This window comes from Neophocaena asiaeorientalis, unplaced genomic scaffold (assembly GCF_003031525.2).
Source record: "Neophocaena asiaeorientalis asiaeorientalis breed wild unplaced genomic scaffold, Neophocaena_asiaeorientalis_V1.1 scaffold307, whole genome shotgun sequence".
Taxonomy (NCBI): Eukaryota; Metazoa; Chordata; class Mammalia; order Artiodactyla; family Phocoenidae; genus Neophocaena; species Neophocaena asiaeorientalis.
Window position 1 is genome coordinate 3,614,586 of NW_020171817.1, and position 8,037 is coordinate 3,622,622.

General features: G+C 49.4%; 1 long non-coding RNA gene across 3 annotated transcripts; it reads right to left on the reverse strand.

The window, feature by feature from the left end:
- Nucleotides 1-994: 994 nt before the first annotated feature.
- On the reverse strand, nt 995-8,002 carry LOC112395416 (uncharacterized). 3 transcript variants are annotated; one of them, XR_003002381.1, is made up of 5 exons: nt 7,130-8,002; nt 5,629-5,706; nt 3,219-3,280; nt 2,844-2,941; nt 995-1,794 (listed from the first exon to the last, which is right to left on the reverse strand). It is a non-coding gene; the product is annotated as an uncharacterized LOC112395416 (long non-coding RNA). The 3 variants fall into 3 exon arrangements; XR_003002382.1 differs by lacking the exon at nt 5,629-5,706; XR_003002383.1 differs by lacking the exons at nt 3,219-3,280; nt 5,629-5,706.
- Between the last annotated feature and the right edge of the window lie 35 nt (nt 8,003-8,037).

The window sequence follows — 8,037 nt, forward strand, 5'->3', positions numbered from 1 at the left end:
CCCCCTCCCCCCCCCAACAACCCCCAGGACCTGCCTGAGTTCTTCTTAACCAGCTCTCCCTTCCATGCCCTCCACCCCGGGCCACAGCCCTGCTCACCACCTGCCACCTTTCACCTGAAGCATGGAGGCCCAGATGCTCCCGACCTCTGCATCCCATTTGTCTGTGTTGCTGCAGAGCTGTTTTCCCGATGCATAACTCTGCTTCTCTGACCCCGCAGCTCGGAATTCTTCAGGGACTCTCCGCAGCCTGTAAGATAAAACACAAATTTATTGGCCTGACAGATGAGGCCCTTCATAGGTGTCCAGCCTGAACTGCCTCATGGTTAGTGGTCCAGCAATAGTAGGTTATCTGTCTCCTCAACCACGAGCACTTTGCTGGGTTTCCCCATCCCTAGTTTGGAATTCTCTCCTCCTGCGTGGCACCTGGGCTCATCCTCATTCTTCAGATCTCAGCTGAGTGTCATGGATTCTGGGACCCCTTCTTAACTCCCCAGCCAGACTTCTAGATGCTTCTCCTTTTCCTGCCCCTCAGGCTTAGCGTAATTACAGCACATACCACATCAACTGTCATTTATTTCCATATCTGTAAAAGGAAAAACCTCAGTTCAGTCTTTTCCCGAATAGGGAATAACCCGGTTCTTCCCTCCCATGTTTCTCTTCTTTATTCCTCGTACAAAGCACCTCACTTCTGATGCTTCTGGTCACCAAATGTGTGGGAGTTTTTCCCACATCACACCAAGCAATTCTCATGACACCAGCTGGGTGTCCTGCAATTTAAGTCAATTCTAACACTGTGTACCTGGAGACAGCGTCAGATCCCACAGGTTAAGGGCTCAGCCCCCCAAGGCTGCTCCCTGTCCCACAGATGACAGTAACAAGTCCCCAAGTTACCCACACCTTCTGTAGGATTTGGCTACAAATCAGAGGTTCCCGCGACCCCCTCCTCAGGTTTGGTTAATTTGTTGCAGGGCCTCAAAGAATTCAGGGAAACACGAACGTTTACCAGTTTATTAAAGGATGTAGTAAAGGACACAGATGAAGCGATGCACAGGGCGAGGTCTGGGAGGGTCCTGACTGCAGGAGCCTCTGTCCCCCTGGAGTTGGGGTGCATCACCCTCCCCGTGTGGCTGTGCTCACCCACCTGGAAGCTCTCTGAACCCCACACTAGTGGGATTTTACGTACAGAGGCTTCCTCACGTGGGCAAGATCCATTATTAATTCCATTTTTCAGATCTTCTCCCTTCTCAAGAGAATGTGGGGTGGTGAGGATGAAGATTCCAAGCTTCTAATCACGGGTGGGTCTTCCCAGTGAGCAGCCCTCAACCAGGAGCCCACCCAGAGTCACCTCATTAGAACAAAAGACCCTCCTATTACCCAGGAAATTACAAGGGCTCCGGAGCCCTGTGCCAGGAGCCGGTGGCAGACTCCAGTGCACATTTTTTCCGTTATCTCACAATATCTATCTGGTATCCTGAGGCCAGGGACCGTGTCCCCGACCACGACGTCACCAGACCCTTGTGTAACTCCTGGTCTATAGAGTAGGTGCTCAATAAAAGTTTGTGGAATGAATAAACAGTCACAGCACCAGCTAGTGTGTCACGGTTGCCATTTCATGAATGCTGGGTGGTTCAGGTAATAAAGTTATTAAAGGTGATGTGCAAACATCAAGTTCGCCAAGAATAACGCCGTAGATGACCCCAGGACTTGGCCGTGGTGTTGCTCAGACAGCCCACAGGAGGAGAGCGCCCCAGGGTCCTCATGCAGGTCTCACGTCGCCTTGGAGGTGGGATGGCCCTGGGAAGAGAGAGGAAGCGTGTGTGCTGGTGGCAGTTGGGGTCGGGGAAGGGAAGGCGGCAGAGTGACAGAGGGGCGGATGATGGAGCCCCTCCCTCGACCCTTGCCCTTCTTCCTGATGAGGGGCTGAGGTTCTCTACCTCAGGCTGGATGGGAGTCTAGAATATGCTGGAACCACTTGCTTTGTTTAAAAAGAAGGACAATGTTCTGACCACCCTCCCCACGCAGGAATAATGAAAATGCATATCTCATGTCCCTTTTGGGCTTTGTCCTGTGACTGCTGTAAAACATTAATGAACGGAAACCTGTTAAACAGAGTCGGGAGACCAGCAGAGGGCGCTCTCACCCCTGCACTGACAGCCCAGCTCAACAGAAGAAAGACTCCCATTCTTTCCCGCCAGGGCTCAGCCAATGAAAGGCTGGGGCTCTGTTTACTAAGCCCGCCTCCTCCCTTGTCCCGCCTATAAGTGTCTCCTTCCTCTGCCGTGTGGGCACTTGCACGTGGCTGCCGTGGTTGAGCCCCCGAATTGCAATTCTCTGCTGATCCTGAACAAACTTATCTTTGCTGGAGAATACCTGGCCATCTATTTGCTTCAGGTCAATGTACCCAAGCCTGCATTTTGGAATCAAACCCCCTTTGTGGGAAACCCAGTGAGTCTTCAAGGGCATCCCACTCCTCGAGCACTAAGCCTGGCCGAGAAGGCACCCTCCTGGATCTCCAAGACCACTGCTCTGTAAAGCAGGTCCCATTCCCAGGGGGGCAGCAGCCAGGGGGCCTTGGTGCTCCCCAGGCAGCACAGACTGGCTGAAAGTGGCCTCGTGACAGCTGAGCCCTGCTTGCCACAGTTTTTTTTGTTTGCTTGTTTAGTTTGAGCAGCTTCGTCGCCACAGGGTCCCATCAGGACTGCTCTGGTCAAGCCACTAGGTCTGCTAATTTGGCATCTGAGGAGGCAGTTCTTGAGTTCCTCATGCAGATTCATCCAGCTCCCTTCAGCAGTGACCTGGGGCCTCAGGGCAAGGCTGCCAGAGTCAGCTGCACCCTCGCATACCCTATCCCAGACAGCAGGTTCTGGTTCATCTCGCTCTGCATTGCATCGTGAAATGGATCGCCCAGGTGATTCCCGACCAGACGAGAAAGTCAGCTTCTCTAGATGAGAAAAAAGAGAGAGAGAAAAAGTGAGAGAGCGAGCGAGAGAAACCTCTATTCAGTTACTTAACTATGTCTTAAAAATTTATGATCAGGAATATTAAAAAAACTCAAGTAACAAGATTCTCTTAATTTAACTCAGATTTTAAGTGACAGTATAATTGCAAAATAATTGAATAAAGTAAAATGACTGAAACCCAGATTCTGAAGAACATCTTCCAGGTTTCAGGTCATTCACAGCATAGATGAGCCCCCTCTAAGCCTTACAGAGCCTCACCTCTGGGCACCTGTCCTTCAGGTGCTGGGTTAACGTGTCAGGCTGGAAAGTGCAACTTTCATCTGAAACATTAGATGAAAGACCTAAATAACACAAATACTTATCAAGCTAGAAATAAGCAGCGTTGCTTTGCTTCACTATTGTCCTCTTGACAGAACAATCATTTTTCAGTTTAGAGTTTCCTTTAAATCAATTTCCTAAGTTCCTAGTACTTTATGGTTGTTTCTGATTGTCGCTCTTTGGAAAGCAAATGACGTGCTCAGCTCTGTTCCGTCCTTAAAACACACACCTTCCTTCCAGCTTACCTGCAGCTCTGGCCAGCACTCTCTCCCTCTCCCAAAGAGCTACCTCCACACCTCTCCGTGACTGGATCCCACGCACCCTGGTGTTTGTCCCACTGTCACTGAGGGGACTGTTGACCTGCAGCGAGAAGCGGCCTCTTCCCGTCCTCACTCTCTGCTTCCTCCAGGACCAGCAGCTGATGCTATACCTACTGGCCCTGCTTCCCACAGCCCAGCATCTTCCTGTCTCCCGCTCCATCTTCCTGGCTGTGGGCCAGCACAACCCGTGCACGGCTTCCAGCACCTTCATCCCGCACCTGAGTCTGTTCCTACCGTCTCCTGGACACCTTCACCATGAGCCCCTTCTGACTCAAACCAATTCTTCATCTGACCTTCCCGTCTCCTCCCCTCGTATTCTCTCAGGTAATTACATCACCTTGAATCCAATTATCCGAGTTGGGTAATTGGAACTCCACTCTTTCCCTGGTCCCTCCCCGCAGGCCACCTGGTCATCAGATCCTGCGATTTCTGCCCCCTCATCAGCCCCGGCCTCACCAGCATTACCGCCGGTGGGTTGAGGCCCACCTGCCTGTGCTCATGTCCCTGAGGGCCACTCCTAAGTGGCCCTGCTACTCCTGGCTCTGCGTCCAACCCATCCCAAGGGCAGTGCTAGAGTCAGGTGAAAAGGGAGGGAGGGAAGGAAACGAATGAGTGAATAAAAGCATGAGTCATGTTACTCCTTCAGTTAGAATCCTACAACGGTCCCTCATTGCTTGACAGATAAGACCCCAGTTCCTCAGGACGGCCTCGGGGCTTTTTCCAGTCCAGCCCAGCCCAGCCTGACCCTTTCAACCCTACTTGGCCTCACCTTGGCCACTCCCCGGCCCACATCCTGTACCCCACCCTGAAAGCACCTCCCGGGAGCCCTTTCACACACTCCCGGGAGTGACCCTGCCTGGGCGGCTCCTCTTCCTCTCTCCACCTGGACAGTCACCCTTCCCCCAAGACCCAGCTCCCCTGACACCCCCGTGAATCTGTCCCAAGCCCCACGGCATCATCACTGGCTCCGTCCTTCTGTTCCCATCACGCTGTGTGCGAGCCCATCAGAGCCGCCGCCCACTACACTGAGACACAATCTCTTTTTCCCATCCATCTGAACGGCGAGAAGGGAAAGGACCGTGTTTTATTCCTCAACTCCATTATGACCTGACATAGTACTCAGTACAATAAATGTCTAACACGTGGAGTTTGGGGTTTTCCAGCTCTGCTACCTAGTGGGGTTTCAAGGGTACGAAGGTGCTATGAGTCCAAGCATCTGAATGTGAAAGGTGGTTTCCGGTTTGAAAAAAAAGGAAGTCACTGGGGACTTCGCTGGTGGTGCAGTGGTTGAGAATCTGCCTGCTAATGCAGGGGACACGGGTTCGTGCCCTGGTCTGGGAAGATCCCACATGCCGCGGAGCAACTAGGCCCGTGAGCCACAACTACTGAGTCTGTGCATCTGGAGCCTGTGCTCCGCAACAGGAGAGGCCGTAACAGGGAGAGGCCCGCACACCGCGATGAAGGGTGGCCCCCGCTTGCCACAACTAGAGGAAGCCCTCGCACGGAAACGAAGACCCAACACAGCAAAAATTAATTAATTAATTAATAAACTCCTACCCGCAACATCCAAAAAAAAAAAAAGCCTTAAAAAAAAAAAACAGAAAAACAAAAAAAACCATACAAATACTGCAAGAAAACACTGGTGAACTCTATAATCTGGAGAAAGACTTTTAATTATGATGCAAAAATCTATAGGCCATAAGGGAAAAATCATTAAATTTGACTACATAAAAAAGATATATGCTAAAATCACCAGAAGCAATGTCAGAAGACAGATGAGAAGCTGGGAGAAAATATGTGTGACATATCACAAAGACTAATTATGCTAATATATAAAGAGCACTTAAGAACCAAGAAGAAAAAGACCAAACAATTTTTAAAAATGAACATAAGTCAAGAGCAGGTCACAGGGTAAAAAATAAATCAGAAAGAGGCAATGGCTTTTAAACATATGAAAAGCATATGATGTTCAACCTCACTCACAGTAAGGGAAATGCTAATTAAACTACCTGAGACAATATTTTTCTCACCTATCAGATTGGTAAAAATCCAAAGATATCCAGGCATCACTGTTAGTAAGTTTGTGAAGAAGCACTCGGATACAGCTGCTGAGAGGAAACAATTCCTAACAATTCCAATTTGACAATAACTAATAAAAATATATCTGTATTTAACTTCTGATCTAGCAATCCCATTCCTAAGAATCTAGGAATCATACAAAACAATATTCACACCAAGTTCTTGCTACTGAACGTGTGGTCTGTGACCCAGCAGCATCAGCTACCAGAGAGCGTGTTAGAAATGCAGCACCTCAGGATCTAGTGAACTGGAAGCTGCATTTTCTTTTAACATCTTTATTGGAGTATAATTGCTTTACATTGTTGCGTTAGTTGCTGCTGTATAACAAAGTGAATCAGTTATACATATACATATGTCCCCATATCTCCTCCCTCTTGCATCTCCCTCCCACCCTCCCCATCCCACCCCTCTAGGCGGTCACAAAGCACCGAGTTGATCTCCCTGTGCTATGCGGCTGCTTCCCACTAGCTATCTATTTTACGTTTGGTAGCGTATATATGTCCATGCCACTCTCTCGCTTTGTCACAGCTTACCCTTCCCCCTCCCCGTGTCCTCAAGTCCGTTCTCTAGTAGGTCTGCGTCTTTGTTCCCGTCCTGCCCCTAGGTTCTTCAGAACCATTTCTTTTTAGATTCCATATATACGTGTTAGCATACGGTATTTGTTTTTCTCTTTCTGACTCACTTCGCTCTGTATGACAGTCTCTTACAATCATTACCTACAAATAACTCAATTTTGTTTCTTTTTATGGCTAATATTCCATTGTATAAATGTGCCACGTCTTCTTTATCCATTCATCTGGCGATGGACACTTAGGTCGCTTCCATGTCCTGGCTATTGTAAATAGTGGAAGCTGCATTTCAACACCACCCTCAGACCGTTTGCACGTGCATTACAGTTGGAGAAGCCCCGCACGAGGTTTTATATGGCAGCGTTATTTGCAATGACGTAAGACTGGAAACAACCCAAATGGCCATCAGTGGCCCACAATGAAATACATTACAGCCTTGAAAAAGAATAAGGATGAACCCTATGTGCCAAATTAAAGAGAGCTCCAAAATTTAGTGTTAAGTGAAAAAAGCAAGTTGCAGAACTATCGACAGATAACGGATGGACAGATGGAGAGACAGAATGCTACCCTTTTCATAAGAAAGGAGTGGAATATATATACATATACTTTTTTTTTTTTTTAACCTGAAGAAACCTTGGAGGCAAGAACCAAACCAGAAGTGATAATCTGAGATCACAGTATTGCAATTTGGGGCACACAGATTCGGGTAGGAACCCAAACCGAGTCACGCTGGGAGTAGTAAAAGGAGTCAGGGGCTTTTAAAGGCACGGAAGGCAGGTTGTCGTACTAAGAATTTCAGCTACTGCCGATGGTGGCAGTAGCTAGTCTTGGCTGACCCTGACTGATCGCTAAGGCCATCACTAGAGGGAGGGGAAGGTCTTACTGTGACAAGTTGCAGGTGGTTCTTGCAGACACCTTGGAGCTTTTGTGGTTCCGCCCAGTTCAAAGGTTTGTCGTTCTACCTGGTGAGGCCGTGCGTAAGTCCACCTCCGTGATGGCTTTCCAGCTCCATTTAAAACCCGGTGACATAGTGACTCAATTTTATTTCTCATGTCACAATATATTTATGTTGCTTATTTCTGCAAGAAGATAAGCTGGAAGGATAAAGCTCAGCTAATAAACTTGGGGTGAAAAGGACTGCAGAAGATAAGGGTAGAAGCGAGATATCTCGAACCTTCGTCAATGTTTACTACTCCAAATATAAAATTAAAACAGTCACTCTGGGAGAGGGATGGCAGGGTTTGCTGCTGGCATCTAGTGGGTAGAGGGGCCAGGACAGCCCTCCTGCAACAAAGGCTTATCCGGCTCAGAGGTAAATATAGTGTCGATATTGAGAGCCCCTGGCTTAGGCTAAGGGCAGAAGAGGCACTAAACTACCTGAGGTTTACGAAATTGAACTTATCATTTTGAAGACGAGGATAGCATTTTCCCCACTGCAGTCACCCGAGCCCTTTCCGTTCTCCAAGACTGCTCCGAGGTGGCAGGCCAGGATTCCATAGCATTTGTGCAATCTGTCGGATCCCTGGAGTCCGATTCACACGGGTCGGGTAACTGGGCCCTCTGCACACCCAGGAAGAGCGCGCTCTGCTCTGCGCTGTGCGATTCAAGCCCACGTGCCGGGGGGGCACTTTTCTGGACTGAGACACAGCGACACCCTGGTCGCCCCACTGAAAGCCTCCGGAGAGCCGGGCCTTCGTTCCATCCACGCCCCAGGCGGCCCCGGGTACGCAGTCACCACCCTGGGAGCGGAAAGGACTCGGCGGCGCACCTGGCGCCCTGCGCGGCCCCACC